Source organism: Mauremys reevesii, linkage group 15 (genome assembly GCF_016161935.1).
Source record: "Mauremys reevesii isolate NIE-2019 linkage group 15, ASM1616193v1, whole genome shotgun sequence".
NCBI classification, from domain to species: Eukaryota; Metazoa; Chordata; order Testudines; family Geoemydidae; genus Mauremys; species Mauremys reevesii.
This window is the reverse complement of record NC_052637.1, coordinates 7,096,351-7,114,289: the sequence shown is the minus strand read 5'-3', so window position 1 is coordinate 7,114,289 and position 17,939 is coordinate 7,096,351. Positions and strand designations below refer to the sequence as shown.

The 17,939-nt window shown below is 53.1% G+C and overlaps 1 long non-coding RNA gene across 1 annotated transcript; it reads left to right on the top strand.

Moving 5' to 3' along the window:
* The first annotated feature begins 7,768 nt into the window (after positions 1-7,768).
* Positions 7,769-14,637, top strand: LOC120383995. Its single transcript, XR_005588581.1, has 3 exons — positions 7,769-7,828; positions 13,432-13,568; positions 14,569-14,637. It is a non-coding gene; the product is annotated as an uncharacterized LOC120383995 (long non-coding RNA).
* Positions 14,638-17,939: the final 3,302 nt, after the last annotated feature.

Sequence of the window (17,939 nt, the reverse complement as noted above, 5' to 3'; positions counted from 1 at the left end):
GTGCAATGCCTTGCCGTTAAATACCAGCGAGGCCGGGAGTGCAGTGAGATTCAGGAAAGGATCCTTCTGCTTGATTCAGGGCATGAGCCTCCTTCTATCAGACAGGAACAGTGGTGGTAGTTGAGGATTCTTAGAGTCACTAGTCGGGGTCTTTCCTTGAACCCATCGCTCACACCGTGCAGCGATTCAGAGACCCAGCACACAGAGGGTGGGGTGAAGGCGAATGCCAACCTGGTTTTCTGCTCACATAGACCCTTACTGTTGTGTATTTGGTTGTCATGGTTTTTGGTTCCTATGGTAACTGAGTTAGATTATTAGGGGATAGCTCAGCCAGCTTCAGCCGGCTGGGTGAGTTCTCTGAGTCTGTAAATAAAATGGTGGTTTTGTTAGCTGTCTGCTGTCTGGCCTCAAGTGATTTCTTCCTAAACCGGCTGCCCCCAAGGATATAACACTTACCTCCTTGCTCTATGCCTCCTAGTGGGTACCCTGAGTAGTGGCGCTAACCGTCACAACTAAACTCACAGACACTGCTCCTAGAGACAGGTTAGCCCAGCAGAGCACCAAGCCACAGAGCCTCCGCATGCCAGGCCAGCCTAGAGCAGCCAGCATTGCAGCATTCCTAGACTCAGCCCTGCAGACAGGCCCAGCCCCCTGGCCTTTGCAATGCTGCCCTGGGTGCAGGACGCTGGCAGGGCAGCACGGTTAGCTTGGTCAGGCCCCCAGAGCAGCCTCCGTGCACCAGGTACCTACGTGAGGGTGCAGACGCACTTGGCCGAGTCCCGGAGGTGCCACACCTTGATGTAGGAGGTTGAGACGGTGAAGACCAGCCCCGAGTGGTGGCAGTACTTGATGGACACCACATTGTTGGGGTGGCCCTTCAGCGAGGCGATTTCCTGGCCCGTCACCAGGTTCCACATTTTGCAGCTCCAGTCTGTGAGAGGAAGCAGGAGCACATGACACTGCAGGACCTTTCCGTCCTCAGCACAGGAACCCCACAGCTCCCCCCGTCACTGCCTCCCCCTGCTCCCAGGGGCGAGAGGGGAGCTCAGTCCCCGTGGGCCACCCAGCCCCTGGCACCTGCGCCGGACCTGTCAACGGAGGGAGGGTCTATCAGTGCCAGGTAAACACCTGCCCACTAGAGGCTGGGCAGAGGCCCCAACAACTGGCTTCAGGGATGTCACCACACAGCTGTTCAGCCTAATGACTCATGCAGCATGGCTGCCCTCTGCTGGGGGGAGCCAGAACTGCACCGGCCCGTTGTGGGGCTTGGGGCTCTCAGGCAGGCTGGCGCTGTTCGAGCAGGAGGCTCGTGTCCTGCCGCCGCAGTTCAGGGCGGCTCAGGCACTCCCTGGGGTAACAGGCTCACTCCCCAGCGATCACACCCAGAGCTCAGCAGCCAGCCCGCCCCCGAGGCGCGCACCTTTGGATCCGGAGAAGAGCAGCTCGTCGGTGGCATCCACACAGAGAATGGGCTTGGAGTGTCCCTCCGCCAGGGAACTGCACTGCAGGGGGGCTGTCCAGGCACTCCTGGCACCACCCACGGGGTTAATGAGGCCCCTTCCGTGGGAGAGAGAAAGGGTGTCAGCAGGGGGTCGCTGGCTGTGTGACCCAGAACAAAGCCAGATCCCGCCCCGCGAGGCTGCCAGGACCTGCTAGTGGAGCTCCATAAGAACATAAGAATGGCCGTACCGTGTCAGACCAAAGGTCCATCTAGCCCAGTATCTGTCTACCGACAGTGGCCAATGCCAGGTGCCCCAGAGGGAGTGAACCTAACAGGCTATGATCAAGTGATCTCTCTCCTGCCATCCAGCTCCATCCTCTGACAAACAGAGGCTAGGGACACCATTCTTTACCTATCCTAGCTAATAGCCATTTATGGACTTAGCCACCATGAATTTATCCAGTTCCCTTTTAAACATTGTTATAGTCCTCGCCTTCACAACCTCCTCAGGTAAGGAGTTCCACAAGTTGACTGTGCGCTGCGTGAAGAAGAACTTCCTTTTATTTGTTTTAAACCTGCTGCCTAATAATTTCATTTGGTGACCCCTAGTTCTTGTATTATGGGAATAAGTAAATAACTTTTCCTTATCCACTTTCTCAACATCACTCATGATTTTATATACCTCTATCATATCCCCCCTTAGTCTTCTCTTTTCCGAGCTGAAGAGTCCTAACCTCTTTAATCTTTCCTCATATGGGACCCTCTCTAAACCCCTAATCATTTTAGTTGCCCTTTTCTGAACCTTTTCTAGTGCTAGAATATCTTTTTTGAGGTGAGGAGACCACATCTGTACACAGTATTTGAGATGTGGGCGTACCATGGATTTATATAAGGGCAATAATATATTCTCAGTCTTGTTTTCTATCCCTTTTTTAATGATTCCTAACATCCTGTTTGCTTTTTTGACTGCCTTTGCACGCTGCGTGGACATCTTCAGAGAACTATCCACGATGACTCCAAGATCTTTTTCCTGACTCGTTGTAGCTAAATTAGCCCCCATCATGTTGTATGTATAGTTGGGGTTATTTTTTCCAATGTGCATTACTTTACATTTATCCACATTACATTTTGTTGCCCAATCACTTAGTTTTGTGAGATCTTTTTGAAGTTCTTCACAATCTGCTTTGGACTTAACTATCTTGAGCAGTTTAGTATCATCTGCAAACTTTGCCACCTCATTGTTTACCCCTTTCTCCAGATCATTTATGAATAAATTGAATAGGATTGGTCCCAGGACTGACCCTTGGGAACACCACTAGTTACCCCTCTCCATTCTGAGAATTTACCATTAATTCCACCCTTTGTTCCCTGTCTTTTAACCAGTTCTCAATCCATGAAAGGACCTTCCCTTTTATCCCATGACCGCTTAATTTACGTAAGAGCCTTTGGTGAGGGACCTTGTCAAAGGCTTTCTGGAAATCTAAGTACACTATGTCCACCGGATCCCCCTTGTCCACATGTTTGTTGACCCCTTCAAAGAACTCTAATAGATTAGTAAGACACGATTTCCCTTTACAGAAACCATGTTGACTACTGCTCAACGGTTTATGTTTTCCTATGTGTCTGACAATTTTATTCTTAACTATTGTTTCGACTAATTTGCCCGGTACCGATGTTAGACTTACCGGTCTGTAATTGCCGGGATCACCTCTAGAGCCCTTTTTAAATATTGGCGTTACATTAGCTAACTTCCTGTCATTGGGTACCGATGCCGATTTAAAGGACAGGTTACAAACCTTAGTTAATAGTTCCGCAACTTCACATTTGAGTTCTTTCAGAACTCTTGGGTGAATGCCATCTGGTCCCGGTGACTTGTTAATGTTGAGTTTATCAATTAATTCCAAAACCTCCTCTAGTGACACTTCAATCTGTGACAGTTCCTCAGATTTGTCACCTACAAAAGCCAGCTCAGATTTGGGAATCTCCCTAACATCCTCAGCCGTGAAGACTGAAGCAAAGAATCCATTTAGTTTCTCCGCAATGACTTTATCGTCTTTAAGCGCTCCTTTTGTATTTCGATCGTCAAGGGGCCCCACTGGTTGTTTAGCAGGCTTCCTGCTTCTGATGTACTTAAAAAACATTTTGTTATTACCTTTGGAGTTTTTGGCTAGCCGTTCTTCAAACTCTTCTTTGGCTTTTCTTATTACACTCTTGCACTTAAGTTGGCAGTGTTTGTGCTCCTATTTGCCTCACTAGGATTTGACTTCCACTTTTTAAAGGAAGTCTTTTTATCTCTCACTGCTTCTTTTACATGGTTGTTAAGCCACGGTGGCTCTTTTTCAGTTCTTTTACTGTTTTTCTTAATTTGGGGTATACATTGAAGTTGGGCCTCTATTATGGTGTCTTTAAAAAGGGCCCATGCAACTTGCAGGGATTTCACTTTAGTCACTGTACCTTTTAACTTTTGTCTAACTAACCCCCTCATTTTTGTATAGTTCCCCCTTTTGAAATTAAATGCCACAGTGTTGGGCAGTTGAGGTGTTCTTCCCACCACAGGGATGTTGAATGCAATTGTATTATGGTCACTATTTCCAAGCGGTCCTGCTATAGTTACCTCTTGGACCAGCTCCTGCGCTCCAGAGCAAAGCAAACCACAGACAGAGGCTGAATCCTCCCATCTCCCCAGACTCACCATAGCCCAGGACTTGGGGGCACCTGCTGGCAAAGTGGCCTCGATCCCCACCATGCAGGCAGGGGTCTTTCAGCCAGCAATAGCCCTTCTCTCGAGCCCTGAGTGCCTGTGTGCCATGGCTACCTGCAGGGGTTCAGGGCCAGCAACTGCCTCGGGGGAGAGAACAGGGCCTGGCTAGGTAGGGGCTCAAACCGATGAGTGTCAGTTTGGCTCCTCAGCGAGCCATAGGGTGCAACGCGGGATGGGGGGGGGCGGGGTGGTCAACCCCAACCAGTTCATCATAGACCTTGTCCCTGAGGCCTCAGTAGAATTGGGGATGTTCACCACAGTATGCAGGTGTGAAGGACTGGAGAGGGAGGTGGCGGACGTGCCCTTTTGATGCCCGTGCCTGAGCACATGGGGAGAGCGGGGGCACAGGCATCGCTCCATGGTACTGCTGGCAAATGTCTGTGACTCAAGTGCCCTGGGTGCACACGCCCCTACGGTGGAAGATCTACAGGCACGGGATGGTGCCTAAGGGGGAGCTACAGAGCCAGTGGTGAGAGGGTTTTGGCCTTTGACAGTCTGCTCTGGGTGCCTGGGCTGTCAGATCCCAGCCAGCCACTGGCATTGCCAGACCTCCCTGATCTATGGTGCTGCTGCTCTCCCTGCTTCTAGGAGTCACTGCCTCCCCCTGGGCCAAGATGTGACAGTGCTGCCCGTGGGAGACAGCTGAGGTCACTCAATTAGGGTGAACTGCAAACAGAACCGGGCAGACAAACCCCAGAAGCTGATGGTTATTCCAATACTTAGATTTACCAAGCCAGCACAGAACAGCTTCTACCATACCCCACTGGTTACTCAGAAGTTCAAACACTGCAGTTCCCTTAAAGTGACCAACCTCAAGCCTCCATCCAGACACACACGTCAGCTATGATGATGATTACTGAAAATCTTATCTCATCATATAAAAGAAAAGGTTCTTCCAATCTCAAAGGATCAGCCACATACCCAGGTCCAATTATAACTAGATCTTACCTAAAATACACGCTATAGCCAATTCTTATTAACTAAGCTAAAGTTTATTACAAAAGAAAAGCGAGAGAGTGTTGGTTAAAAGACCAATATACATACAGACTTGAATTCAGTTCTTGAGGTTCAGATACATAGTAGAGGTGAGCTTGTAGTTGCCAAAAGTCCTTTTAGAAATAGTCCATAGGTTATGGTCCAATGTCCATATTCAGGGTGACTCCAGTCAGTGACTGGGGATCTCAATCCTTATGGCTTAAGGTTCCCCCCCTCTTGAAACCCAAAGCAGATCTGAGATGAAGTAGGATCATGTCCTAGGGTTCTTATACATTTCCAGCAGCCTTTTGGCTTGAGAAAACACAGGCCTAATGCTCCTTCTCCCAAACATCCTGGCAATTAACACAGGGTAATTTAGCCATTAAATAGTTCAGATATGGATTACCACAACCTTCAAAGAGACACATAGAAAATAATACTATTTCACTCAAGCATCTTCCTAAATGTTAATATTCCTTTTTGATCTTTAAATTAAAGCCATAGCAATAAACAAGTCTTGTTTGCTTACATCACAAGACCTGAGCAAACACCTACCCTTCTACCTCTAACAATGCAGACCTGCATTTCAAAGCTCTATTCATTTACACATCTTCCTAACCAGTTTCTAAAGTTCAGCCCTGGGTCAGGTTAGTCTGCGAGTTAATTAACTCTTTCTGGCCCTGTTTTTCTTCAGTGAGATATTAGATCAGACTCATAATGTCACACAAGACCCCCGCAGCAATCATCTCCTGGGACTGCCGAGGCACTGAGCAGCTAGCAAGGCCTGAGACTCAGCTGGTGGGGAGGGGCAGGAGGCTGCTCTTAAAGCAGCTTGTGCTGTTGCCGTGGTGGAAGGGGAAGCAGAGATGGGGCCATTTTACATCCCATGGCCAAGGCACCCAGCAGCTTGGGCAGGTGCAAAGAGCCACCCACGTGAGCTGGGAATGGGAGCTGGGGGTAAGGAGAGTTCAAGAACCCCCATTCTGCGCTGTCACAAGGAGGAGGAGCCAGGATGGAACTGATGCTCCCACTCGGGGATCTGGGGAACCCCTGGCTCCAGCTGCATAGATACGAGGAGGGGCTCTGGCCTGGGGTCTGCACGAGCTGGGACTAGATGAGCCCAGTGGTCCCTTCTGGCCTAACGTCTGTGACTGTGGGGAGCGGAAGGTCCTGTGACGGTACCTCCCATAAGTCTTTATGAAAATAGGACATAGCTGGAATATGTTTTGTGCTGCCTGTGCCATGTAACATATCTCTGTAAAGGTTATGGTCTACTATATCTAGTCATCCTATTTGTACACATCTATCATTTTCTACTTGAGGTTAAGAATATTGGCTGTATACTTGCTTGATTTCTAAGTAAGCTTTGTGAGGCATTTGGTCAGCTTCTTTAGGAAGGAATTCGCAAGGCTAAGTACCCGATCAGGAAGCACTTGGGGAACAATGCCTCTTGGAATGCTCCAGTCCCCATAAGAAGTCTTCCTGGAGACATACACGATATCACGTGGACAATGGCTTCTACCTGTAAAGACTGTGAGTCATGCATGGACATGTGACTTGCCCAGGTGACTCCAGGACTCCATCTTGGAGCTGGACTTTCCATAGGAGTGAGGAGGGGGATCTCCACCCACAAGAGGAAGTCTATTTAAACTCCTGGGAGACCCCTCCATTTTGTCTTCAGCTAGCTAAAGAGGGAGCCTCCCCACCCCCAGGATATTTGGAGGAAACTGCAACAAAGGGGTGTGAGTGATTGCTGGACCCAGGCTAAAAGGAGATTAGTCTGTAAAAGGGAGCCTTCCGGAACTGGTGAGGATCTTATCAGTATTCAGTGTTTGATTAGACATAGATTTGCGCATTTTATTTTATTTTGCTTGGTGACTTACTTTGTTCTGTCTGTTACTACTTGGAACCACTTAAACCTACTTTCTGTGTTTAATAAAATCACTTTTTACTTATTGATTAACTCAGAGTCTGTATTAATACCTGGGGGAGCAAAGAACTGCGCATCTCTCTCTATCAGTGTTATAGAGGGTGAACAATTTATGAGTTTACCCTGCATAAGCTTTATACAAGGTAAAATGGATTTATTTGGGTTTAGACGCCATTGGGAGTTGGGCATCTGAGTGCTAAAGACAAACACACTTCTGTGAGCTGTTTTCAGGTAAACCTGCAGCTTTGGGGCAAGTAATTCAGACCCTGGGTCTTTGTTGGAGCAGACGGGAGTGTCTGGCTTAGCAAGACAGGGTGCTGGAGTCCTGAGCTGGCAGGGAAAACAGGAGCAGAGGTAGTCTTGGCACATCAGGTGGCAGCTCCCGGGGGGTTTCTGTGATCCAACCTGTCACAGGTCCATCCCATGACCCCAGTGGGGAAGGACAGGCTCTTAAACCCTGCGAGGCCAGAACTAGTCTGGGCTGGGGCATCCCATGGCTGGGGAGTCACACACTGGCTGGCTTGTGACTCACCTGCCCATTGTGACATGCCCCCTGCTGGCTGGCACAGCCTCATCCCCTCACTGTCAGGCTTGGCTCTGGCAGAGCGAGTGCTTTCACGTGCTGCTGAGGAACGCTGAGCCAGCCGTTTCAGCTCTGCCACCGGCAGCAGAAAGTGGGTGGACCATATACACACCGGCTTTTGCCCACTCCTGACTCCAGGTAGGAGATTCTTCTATTGCCCACCTCTGCTTTTCCATTGCATCCCCAGCCACACCGAGCCTTCTGCGAGCGCCTGGCTGCCAAGTGCCCTGGTGCTGGCTGTCTAGCCCGCTGCCAGTGAGGAAGTGGGCAGCGGCATGCGCACAGGAGGGAGTCTGGGGCGGCTAAACAGAAGGGGTCACACCAGTCAAGCCCAGAGGGGATGGAGACAAGGAGGAGGGTTTAGTGGGGCTGGTGGCAAGGCATGGAAGGCGGCACAGGATGGTAGATGAGGCATTGGGCTGGGACTCTGCTGTAAGTCTTCTGAGTGAGATCAGGTGAGTCCCTGACACTCTGGGCCTGAGCAAAGTAGGGAGAGCAAGTCCCTGCTCCATGGGTGGTGGGGGGTTGAGATGCTAAATACAACAACACCCGCATGCTCAGCTGCTGCTGTGATGGGGCCAGGTAAGTGTCCAGACAGGGAGGTAGCTGGTGGCCAACATGGGCCATGTGGGGGTGATGAAAGGCAAATGGGAAGAAGCATAAGAGGTGTGTGTCATGGAGTCCCTGGGCAATACTCTGGAGCTGCTCCCTATGAAGCCAGTCAGGACTCTGGTGAAGTCTCCTCTCTGTGAGCAGGCTCTTCTGGGCCAGAAGCTCACAGGGCTTCCAGCTTCCTGGGTCTGACCTTGGAGCATTCAGCATCCTCTGCCCCTCCTTGCGCTTCCCACAGTGAGTCTGCCCAGGCAGGGTCCTAGAGAAGCCAGAGGGTCCTGCACCCCCACTTCGCAGTCAGACGTGACTCTTAGCCAGCCAGGAAAATAGAGGTTTATTAGATGACAGGAACACGGTCTAAAACAGAGTTTGTAGGTCCAGAGAACAGGACCCCTCAGCCGGGTCCATTTGGGGGGCAGTGAGCCAGACACCCACGTCTGCACTTCACTCCTCATCCCCAGCCAGCTCCAAAGTGAAACTCTCCAGCCCCTGCTCTCTGGCCTTTGTCTCTTTCCCGAGCCAGGAAGTCACCTGATGCCTTTGTTCTCCAACACCTTTAGCTATCCTCTTGCAGGAGGGAAGGGCCCCGGCCATTAGCTGCCCGGAAACAGTGTCAGCCATTTATGCACACTGGCCTTTATCCCACCACTAGAGACTTAAGAAATGAATAGGGGAAACTGAGGCACCCCTACAGTATTCAGAGGCAACATTAAGAACAGTCCCACTTTGTCACAGTGAGGGAGTTGGAGAGTCTGTGGGAAGCCCCCTCTCTTGTGAAATCAACCACCCTCAGACGGTGCGGGTCCTTCGCAGGCCTGAGGGTGCTGATCTGGGCTTTGCGCGCTACCCAGGGCTCTAATCCTGGCTCATTCCCAGGAAGCTGGGAATGTGAGTGATGGAGCTGCCAGCTCTGGGCATCTCCCTTCCCAGCACGAGATTGCCTTGTGGCGGGGGGTAAGCCCACCCCAGGAGCTGGCATTTGTTGGCCTCTTCCACAGAGCACTGGAGTCTCAGCCGCTCCAGATCGGGGGGAGGGGCCAGCTGTGAATTTGGAGCCAGATCCGGGTTTGGATCTGAATCCGCCGGTGCTGCGGAGCGTTCAGATGTGGGGAGCTAGCTCCTGCCCACACCATAGCACAACGTGCCACTTCAGCCAGCCACCTGCCAGGCTCTGGCAGCGCCCAGTGTGGAACTGCAGCTGGGCCCTCCAGAGCCGAGCTGCTGCTGCTCCTCTGCTGGCCAGCCAGCCGCAGCTCCTCAGCACCTGCCCGCTCAGCCCCACCTCAGTGCGCCTGCCTCCCCAATCTCCTCCCTGGCGCTGAACCTCGCCCCCGGCACCTGGCATGTCAGTACCCAGGGGGCCGGGAGCCAAGCGCCCTGGGAGCCATCTGTAAGGGGCTGAGTCCCTCCTGTGCTGGGCTCCAGCCAATCCACAAGCCAGGAACTGGCCTTGTGACTCCCAGAGCAGCTATATCAGTCTCACAGCAGCAGCTCAGTCTGCTCAACATCACTCCAGGGCCAGGAACTTGCTCCTGCCTGACAAAGGCAAGAGTCTGAGCCTGCTCCAGCCTTGTTCCTAGTCCTACTCCAGTCCTGGTCTCCCTCCAGTCCCCATTCAGGAGACGCAGCGTGGGGGGAATCGGGCTGTGTCTGTACAATGTCTAGCACCGCGGCCCTGATCCCGGACTGAGCCTCTGGGCACTACAGAAATACAAAGGAGAACAGCAGGGCTGGAGGATTTACAGGCTCCTTGTGAGGAGGGCTGGTTGGGTTGAGCCCACAGTGAGTCCACAGTAACACAGAGCTGTGCTAGTGATGGAAGATCTATTTCATCTTCCTACCTAGCACAGTTCATAACTTAGCACTGACCAGCTGCAAGGATCATGGTGGGCCCTGGTATGGCTGTAGCAGCAGATTCAATGTTCGGGAAAAGCAAGATCTGTGCAATAGGCAACGTTGTTCCATCTGGGCACCAGCCAGCTCCTGTGCCCCAGAGAGCTCCCACAGCTCACACTGAACCAGGGACAAAGGGGGCAGGAGGTTGGAAGAGACCCAGGAGACCCATGGTCATTTCCCAGCTCTGACACAGATATTCTGCGTGGTCTCGGGCAAGTCCCTTATTCCCTCTGTGCCACAGTTCCCTGTCTGTTCAGTGGGGGGTAGCAGCCAGGCCCTGCCCTGCAGGGGGTGGTTAGATTAAATGCAATCGAGGTTGGGCAGTGCTCTGATGCCATGGGGATGAGGGCCAGGATGGTGCCTAAGACAGACCAAAAGCAAGGGGGAGCTACAGAGCCGGTGGTGAGAGGGTTTTGGCCTTTGACAATCTGCTCTGGGTGCCTGGGCTGTCAGACCCCAGCCAGCCACTGGCATTGCCAGACCTCCCTGAGCTATGGTGCTGCTGCTTTCCCTGCTTCTAGGAGTCACTACCTTCCCTGGGCTGAGACCCCCGCAACAATCATCTCCTGGGGCTGCTGTGGCACTGAGTGGCTAGCAAGGCCTGAGACTCAGTTGGGTGGGGGCTGCTCTTAAAGCATGGGCTGGGAGCTGGAGGAGGAGAGAGTTCGGGAACCCCCGTTCTGTACTGTCACGAGGAGGAGGAGCCGGGATGGAAGTGATTCTCCCACTCAGGGATCCATCTGGCAACCTCCTGGCTTCAGCTGCATGGACGCAGGGAGGGGCTCTGGCCTGGGGTCTGCAGGAGCTGGGACTAGACAAGTCCAGCAGTCCCTTCCAGCCGAACGTCTGTGACTGTGGGGAGTGGAAGGTCCCTCCCATGACCCTGGTGGGGAAGGACAGGCTCTTAAACCCTGCGAGGCCAGAACTAGTCTGGGCTGGGGCATCCCATGGCTGGGGAGTCACACACTGGCTGGCTTGTGACTCGCCTGCCCATTGTGACATGCCCCCTGCTGGCTGGCACAGCCTCATCCCCTCACTGCCAGGCTTGGCTCTGGCAGAGCGAGTGCTTTCACGTGCTGCTGAGGAACGCTGAGCCAGCCGTTTCAGCTCTGCCACCGGCAGCAGAAAGTGGGTGGACCATATACACACCGGCTTTGCCCACTCCTGACTCCAGGTAGGAGAATCTTCTATTGGCCACCTCTGCTCAGCCACTGCCATGATGGGGCCAGGTAAGTGTCCAGACAGGGAGGCAGCTGGTGGCCAACTTGGTCCATGTGGCAGTGATGAAAGGCAAATGGGAAGAAGCATGAGAGGTGAGGGAGCTGGAGAGTCTGTGGGAAGCTCCCTTTCTGGTGAAATCAACCACCCCCAGACGGTGCAGGTCCCTTGCAGGCCTGGGGGTGCTGATCCGGGCTTTGCGTGCTATCCGATGCTCTGATCCTGGCTCATTCCCAGGCAGCTGGGAGCGTGAGTGGTGGAGCTGCGGCTCTAGGCATCTCCTTCCCAGCACGAGATTGTCTCTGGGGGAAGCCCACCCCAGGATTTGGCGTTTGTTGGTCTCTTCCACAGAGCGCTGGAGTCTCAGCCGCTCCAGATCAGAGGGAGGGGCCCTCTGTGAATTTGGAGCCTGATCTAGGTTTGGATCTGAATCCGCCCGTGTTGCGGAGCGTTCAGATGTGGGGAGCTAGTTCCCGCCCGCGCCACATGACAATGTGCCACTCCTGCCTCCCCAATCTCCTCCCTGGCTCTGCACCTCGCCCCCTGCACCTGGAATGTCATTAGCGAGCTAGGCCTGACCACCTCCATCACCTTTGCTGACCCCATCACTTCCATAGGGAATGGCACTGAGGATGCCAGGGGAACTGGCATTCTCAGGTTGCCAGGAGCCATTGTTCTATTTACCAAGACAGTCCGATGCCAGGACAGTGCCCCTGAGCTCTGGACAAGGCTAGGGCTGCATTAGGACACCTGCCGTGCAGCTGCTGTAGAGTCAGCGGGAGACATTGAGTGAGGAATGGAGCCCCCCAGAGCAGGGGCCATTCAGGACACCCATCATGGGGGGAATCAGGCCTGGGATGCTTTCCAGCGGCTGCTGCCACCCAGGCCTTGGAGAGATGAGCCGTGAAACCCCCAGAAAGCGCGGCCCCTGGCACACAGCTTTGTAGCACTGGGACCCCATACACATAAGCCGCCATCCAGCAGGGCCTTGGGCCAGCCCCACCCTCTCCCACTGCCCCACTCTGGGAGGCCAGGGAACAGTTCACAACTTTGCAATGACCAGCTGCAGGGATCCTGGCGGGCCCTGGTATGGTTTTAGCAGCATTTTCAATGTTTGGGAAAAGTGAGATCTGTGCAATAGGCAACGTTGTTCCATCTGGGCACAAGCCAGCTCCTGTGCCCCAGAGAGCTCTCACAGCTCACACTGAACCAGGGACAAAGGGGGCAGGAGGTTGGAAGAGAAGGTGCCAGCCTGGGACCCAGGAGACCCATGGCCATTTCCCAGCTCTGCCAGAGATAGTCTGCATAGCCTTGGGCAAGTCCCTTATTCCCTCTGTGCCACAGTTCCCTGTCTGTTCAGTGGGGGTAGCAGCCAGGCCCTGCCCTGCAGGGGGTGGTCAGGATAAAAGCAATTGAGGTTGGGCACGTTGGAAGAGAAGGTACCAGCCTCTCTGCTGCTCTCCCACCTTCTGCTCCTGCCCTTTCACGGGGGGGTGTGAGCAACTCCTGCTGCTCACGAGCCCGCCCCAGCTGCCCCACCCCCCTGGCCTCGCCCACCTGGGAACTGCCATGGCCCCAATATTCCTGGGGGAAGGGATTAGGGTAATTTCCCTGGGCAGGAAGAATCCTGAGTGGCTGGATCCAGCCTGTCTGCTGTGCAGCTTGTGAACCAGCAGAAGGAGAGGTGGGAGTGACCCAGGGAGGCCGTTTGGCCTGCGGGATGGGGTGCTGGCTGGGCATAAGGAGACCTGGGTTCTAATCCTGCCTGTCCTGCTGACTGGCTGGGTGACTTTGAGCACATCCCTTCACTTGTTTCTCTGCTGGCTGCCTTGGCTAGTTAGAGTCTGAGCCCTACAGCCCAGCGATTGTCTGCAGCACCTGGTGCAACAGGGCCCTGATCTCAGCTGCCATCTGTAGGCGCTGGTGGAACAGAAATAATTGGGCTGGCCCTGATGCTGAACGGGGCAGTCACCTCTCGTCACTCACAAGCAATGCCTTGTCCTGGCTTCTTGCAGGATGGCTGAAGAAGCCCCCAAGGACCCCTCAAAGCCCATCGGTGCCTGGGAGGAGACGAAACCTCCCCAATGGAAGAGTTGGCAAAAGAGCCCACAGCAGAAGCAGGAGCTGTGTGTGCCTCAGCCCTTCCATGCCGGTGAGTGGGTACCTCCTGCGTGGGCGGAGGGGGCTGCAGAAATGGCCGGGGCCATGGCCCTGCATTGCGGTGGGGCTTGGCCCCTCTGGGGGTTGGGTGGCAGGACTAGGGTGTCACTGGGGGGAGAAGACTCCATAGACCTTGTACTGCTCTGAGCTGCCATGAGATGGAGAGACAAGAAAACCCCGGCAGGGGGGAATGGCCCCTCCTGCTGGCAGCAGCTGCAGCCTCTAGAGCTGATTGGGGCATTAGAAACGGCAGCCGAAGCATGGGGTGGAGACTGACTGAATCGCCCACCCTTATCTGTCACGCTGCAGGGTTGGAAGATATTTTCCACCACGAAGGGGCTGCTTGGTGCAGGGTGGGTTGTTAAAGCCTAGGATTGCAGGGCACCGGCCAGAGCATAAGATGCCCCCTGGTGTTGCAGCCCCATCTGCTGGCTCCTTTGTTGCATGTCCCAGCACAGGGCATTTGGGGGGGAGTGTTGACGATGGGAGCCCAGTGCCTGCCCAGGTTACACCCGATGGCTCTGGCTGGCTGGTGGTGGCAGGAGGCAGTCAGAACAAGCAGAACGGGCAGGCTCTGGGTCCCCATCTCTCACACAGACTGGGCAACTGTTCCCTCTCCTACACGAGGACCAGACCAATTCACTGCCAGTCCCTCTGCCCCTCCAGCAATGGCCTGGAGAGTTGGGACACCACTCATGGCCTGACATCATCCCTCCTTCCAGATGTGACGCTCTCCAAATCCCCAGACTGAGCCTGCATGCTGGGCGGGGAAGTGGGGTGGCTGTTGGGAACCAGGGCTCTGACTGGATCTTTGCTGGGCTGGGCAGCAAAGAGGTGAGGAATCCAGGAATCGCTGTGCCAGACCCTGCTGTGCATCGGGGCTGCTCCCCTGCTGGGGCGGAAGTGAGGGGTAAGGGTTTTCTCTAAGATCTCTGTCACCCAGCCTGCAGCTTGGTAGACCCAGGTATTACCACCGCTCTGTCTTTGATCAGATTCACCAGCCTACTGTAACGCCTGCTTGATGAGGCTAGACTCGGAGGAGAAAGAGGCTCTGGATTACATCAAGCCTTTCTCACGAGCAATGAACAGGTACTAAGAGCCCTCCTCTGACCTGTCAGCTAGTGCCCTGTCCACATGCACCATCCGCCCTTCTCCGGGAGACGCATGGATTCTAAGGCCAGATGGGACCACTGTGACCTCCTGTATAACACAGGCCAGAGACCAGCCCCCGAATAATTCCTGTTTAAACTAAAACATCTTAAAAATCTCCTGTCTTGAGTTACAAAGGTCACCCACCATGCCACTTGCTCAGTTGTTCCAATGGTCTATTACTTTCTCAGTTAAAAACGTACATTTCCAGTTTGAATTTGTCTACTTTCAATTTCCAGCCCCTTTGAGGTGCCACCTGATGTATCGGGATACCACTGAGCCCGCCTGTTCTGCCAGCCTGGGCCCCTTTACCTTGTCTTGCTGGGCTTGGGCAGGGCCACCCAGAGGGGAAAAGTGGGGCAATTGCACCAGGCCCCGGCCACGCAGAGGCCCCACGAGAATGCCGGAGGCTCCCTCCGCCTGCCCCCATCCCCCGGCGCCTCAGCGCACCGCCTCCAGGAGTGGCCCTGGACAGAGCTAAAGCAGCGTGGCTTGGGCGGGGCCTGAGCTCCTCCCACTTGGAGCCACGTGGTAAGGGGGCGGGGCCAGAGCGCCTCCCGCTTGAGCTGCATGGTAAGGAGGCATGGCCTGAGCACCTCCTGCTTGAGCTGCATGGTAAGGGAGCGGGGCCTGAGCACCTCCTGCTCAGAGCCGCATCGTAAAGGGGTGGGGCCTGAGCACCTCCTGCTCAGAGCCGCATGGTAAGGGGGCGGGGCCTGAGCACCTCCTGCTTGAGCTGCATGGTAAGGGGGCATGGCCTGAGCACCTCCTGCTTGAGCTGCCTGGTAAGGGGGCGGGGCTGAGCTCCTCCCACTCAGAGCTGCGTGGTAAGGAGGCATGGCCTGAGCACCTCCTGCTCAGAACCACATGGTAAGGGGGCGGGGCTGTGAGCTCAGGTCCCGATGGAGCCAGGCTGCTGCAGTGCTGTCCAGGGGCCAGGAAAGCTCCTGGACGCGGCGCGCTCTGAGGCTCTGGGAGAGTGGGGAGGTGGGAGTAAGCAGCATGGTAAGCCCCTCTGAGCTGGACACCCTCCTGACAGGCCCCCCCAGCCCTGAGCCCAGCTCCCCACCCAGCCCTGGGCAACAGCAGCGCCACCCCCAGGCAGCGCCGGCCCATTGGCACCAACCATCACCATCACCCAGCGACAGCCCATTATGTAATTGCAAATGTATACATACTGTCAAGGTTCCTTCCCCACTCTGAACTTTAGGGTACAGATGTGGGGACCTGCATGAACACCTCTAAGCTTAACTACCAGCTTAGATCTGGTTTTGCTGCCACCACTCCTAAATACTAACTCCCTTCCCTAGATAGTCTTGAGAGACTTCTTCACCAAGTCCCTGGTGAACACCGATCCAACCCCTTGGATCTTAACACAAGGAGAATTTAACCATCCCCCCTCCTTTCCCCCACCAATTCCTGGTGAGTCCAGATCCAATCCCCTTGGATCTTAAAACAAGGAAAAATCAATCAGGTTCTTAAAAAGAAGGCTTTTAATTAAAGAAAGAAAGGTAAAACTCATCTCTGTAAAATCAGGATGGAAAATAACTTTACAGGGTAATCAGATTCATAGAGCCCAGAGGAACCCCCTCTAGCCTTAGGTTCAAAGTTACAGCAAACAGAGGTAAATCCTCTTAGCAAAAAGGAACATTTACAAGTTGAGAAAACAAAGTTAAACCTAACACGCCTTGCCTGGCTGTTACTTACAAGTTTGAAATATGAGAGACTTGTTCAGAAAGATTTGGAGAACATGGATTGATGTCCGGTCCCTCTTAGTCCAAAGAGCGAACACCACCAAAACAAAGGGCACAAACAAAAGCCTCCTCCCCGCCGCCAAGATTTGAAAGTATCTTGTCTCCTTATTGGTCCTTTGGGTCAGGTGTCAGCCAGATTACCTGAGCTTCTTAACCCTTTACAGGTAAAAGGATTTTAGTGTCTCTGCCCAGGAGGGATTTTATAGTATTGTACACAGGAGGGCAGTTCCCTTCCCTTTATAGTTATGACACACACATTAAAGCGTTGAATGTTTTAAAATCATGTATTTCGTGTATACCTCTACCCCGATATAACACTACCCAATATAACACGAATTCGGATGTAACGCAGTAAAGCAGTGCTCTGTGGGGGGTGGGGCTGCGCACTCCAGTGGATCAAAGCAAGTTTGATATAATACGGTTTCACCTATAATGCGGTAAGACTTTTTGGCTCCACAGGACAGCGTTATATCGAGGTAGAGGTGTATTTTCAAATTATTAAAAATTATTTTTTGAATGTATTTCACTGGTTATTTTTTACATTTCCAAATACATGACACTATAGTATTGCAACTATTTTTTTATGGAAGGGGCTCCTGAAATTGCTTTGCCCCAGCCCCCCGAATCCTCTGGGCGGCCCTGGGCTCGGCTCACAAGCCACTTTCAGCCATACACTCAGGCAGGGCCACGCCCAGCTGCAGAAAGACACAGACCCTGAGATCAGCTCTGGGAAGACTCAGCTGAAGGGGCTTGTCCCAGTACTCTGGTGCCCACCTCCTTTGGAGTACAGACCCAAAGGTTTTATGAAATTTGCCTCCTCCCTTGATGTGGAGAGAGGCATGCCCAACTCTTTGCCCCTCCCCCCAGTTACTAATTGTACAAACTGGGTTATGGTATAAACAAGAAATAAGATTCTTAACTACAAGAGGTAGATTTTAAGTGGTTCTAAGAGATAGCAAACAGAACAAGGCAGATTACCTTAGTAAATAAACACAACATACAAACTAAGCTTTCCACACTAGATAGATAGGATCTACACTAGCAAATTCTCAGGCTGGCAGATTCTTAAGATTCTTTGCTGTGCAGCTTGGATTTCCCAGGTTTTCTTACACAGGTTAGGAATCTCTCTCCAGCCTGAGACCATCACTTCTCATAGTTCAATCTTTGTCCCTCAGGTGTTTCCAGGTGTCTTACTGCAGGGAGCGTGAGGTCCCCCCGATGTCATTGTTCCCCTTTTATCTCCTCTTCCCACCTGCTGGAAAACTCTTTTGCTGCGACCTGGGTCCAACAGTTCCCACTGTGTAGCGTTATCTCGAAGAGGTTTCTATGCTGTTTGTGTGCATTTCCTCAAGAAGCCATTGTTTGGCATTTTTACTGTTGTATCTGATAGGCTGTTTTGAACCTCACAACGTGTTTCAGGAACACATACATAGCTGAACTTCATAACTGCACATACAGCG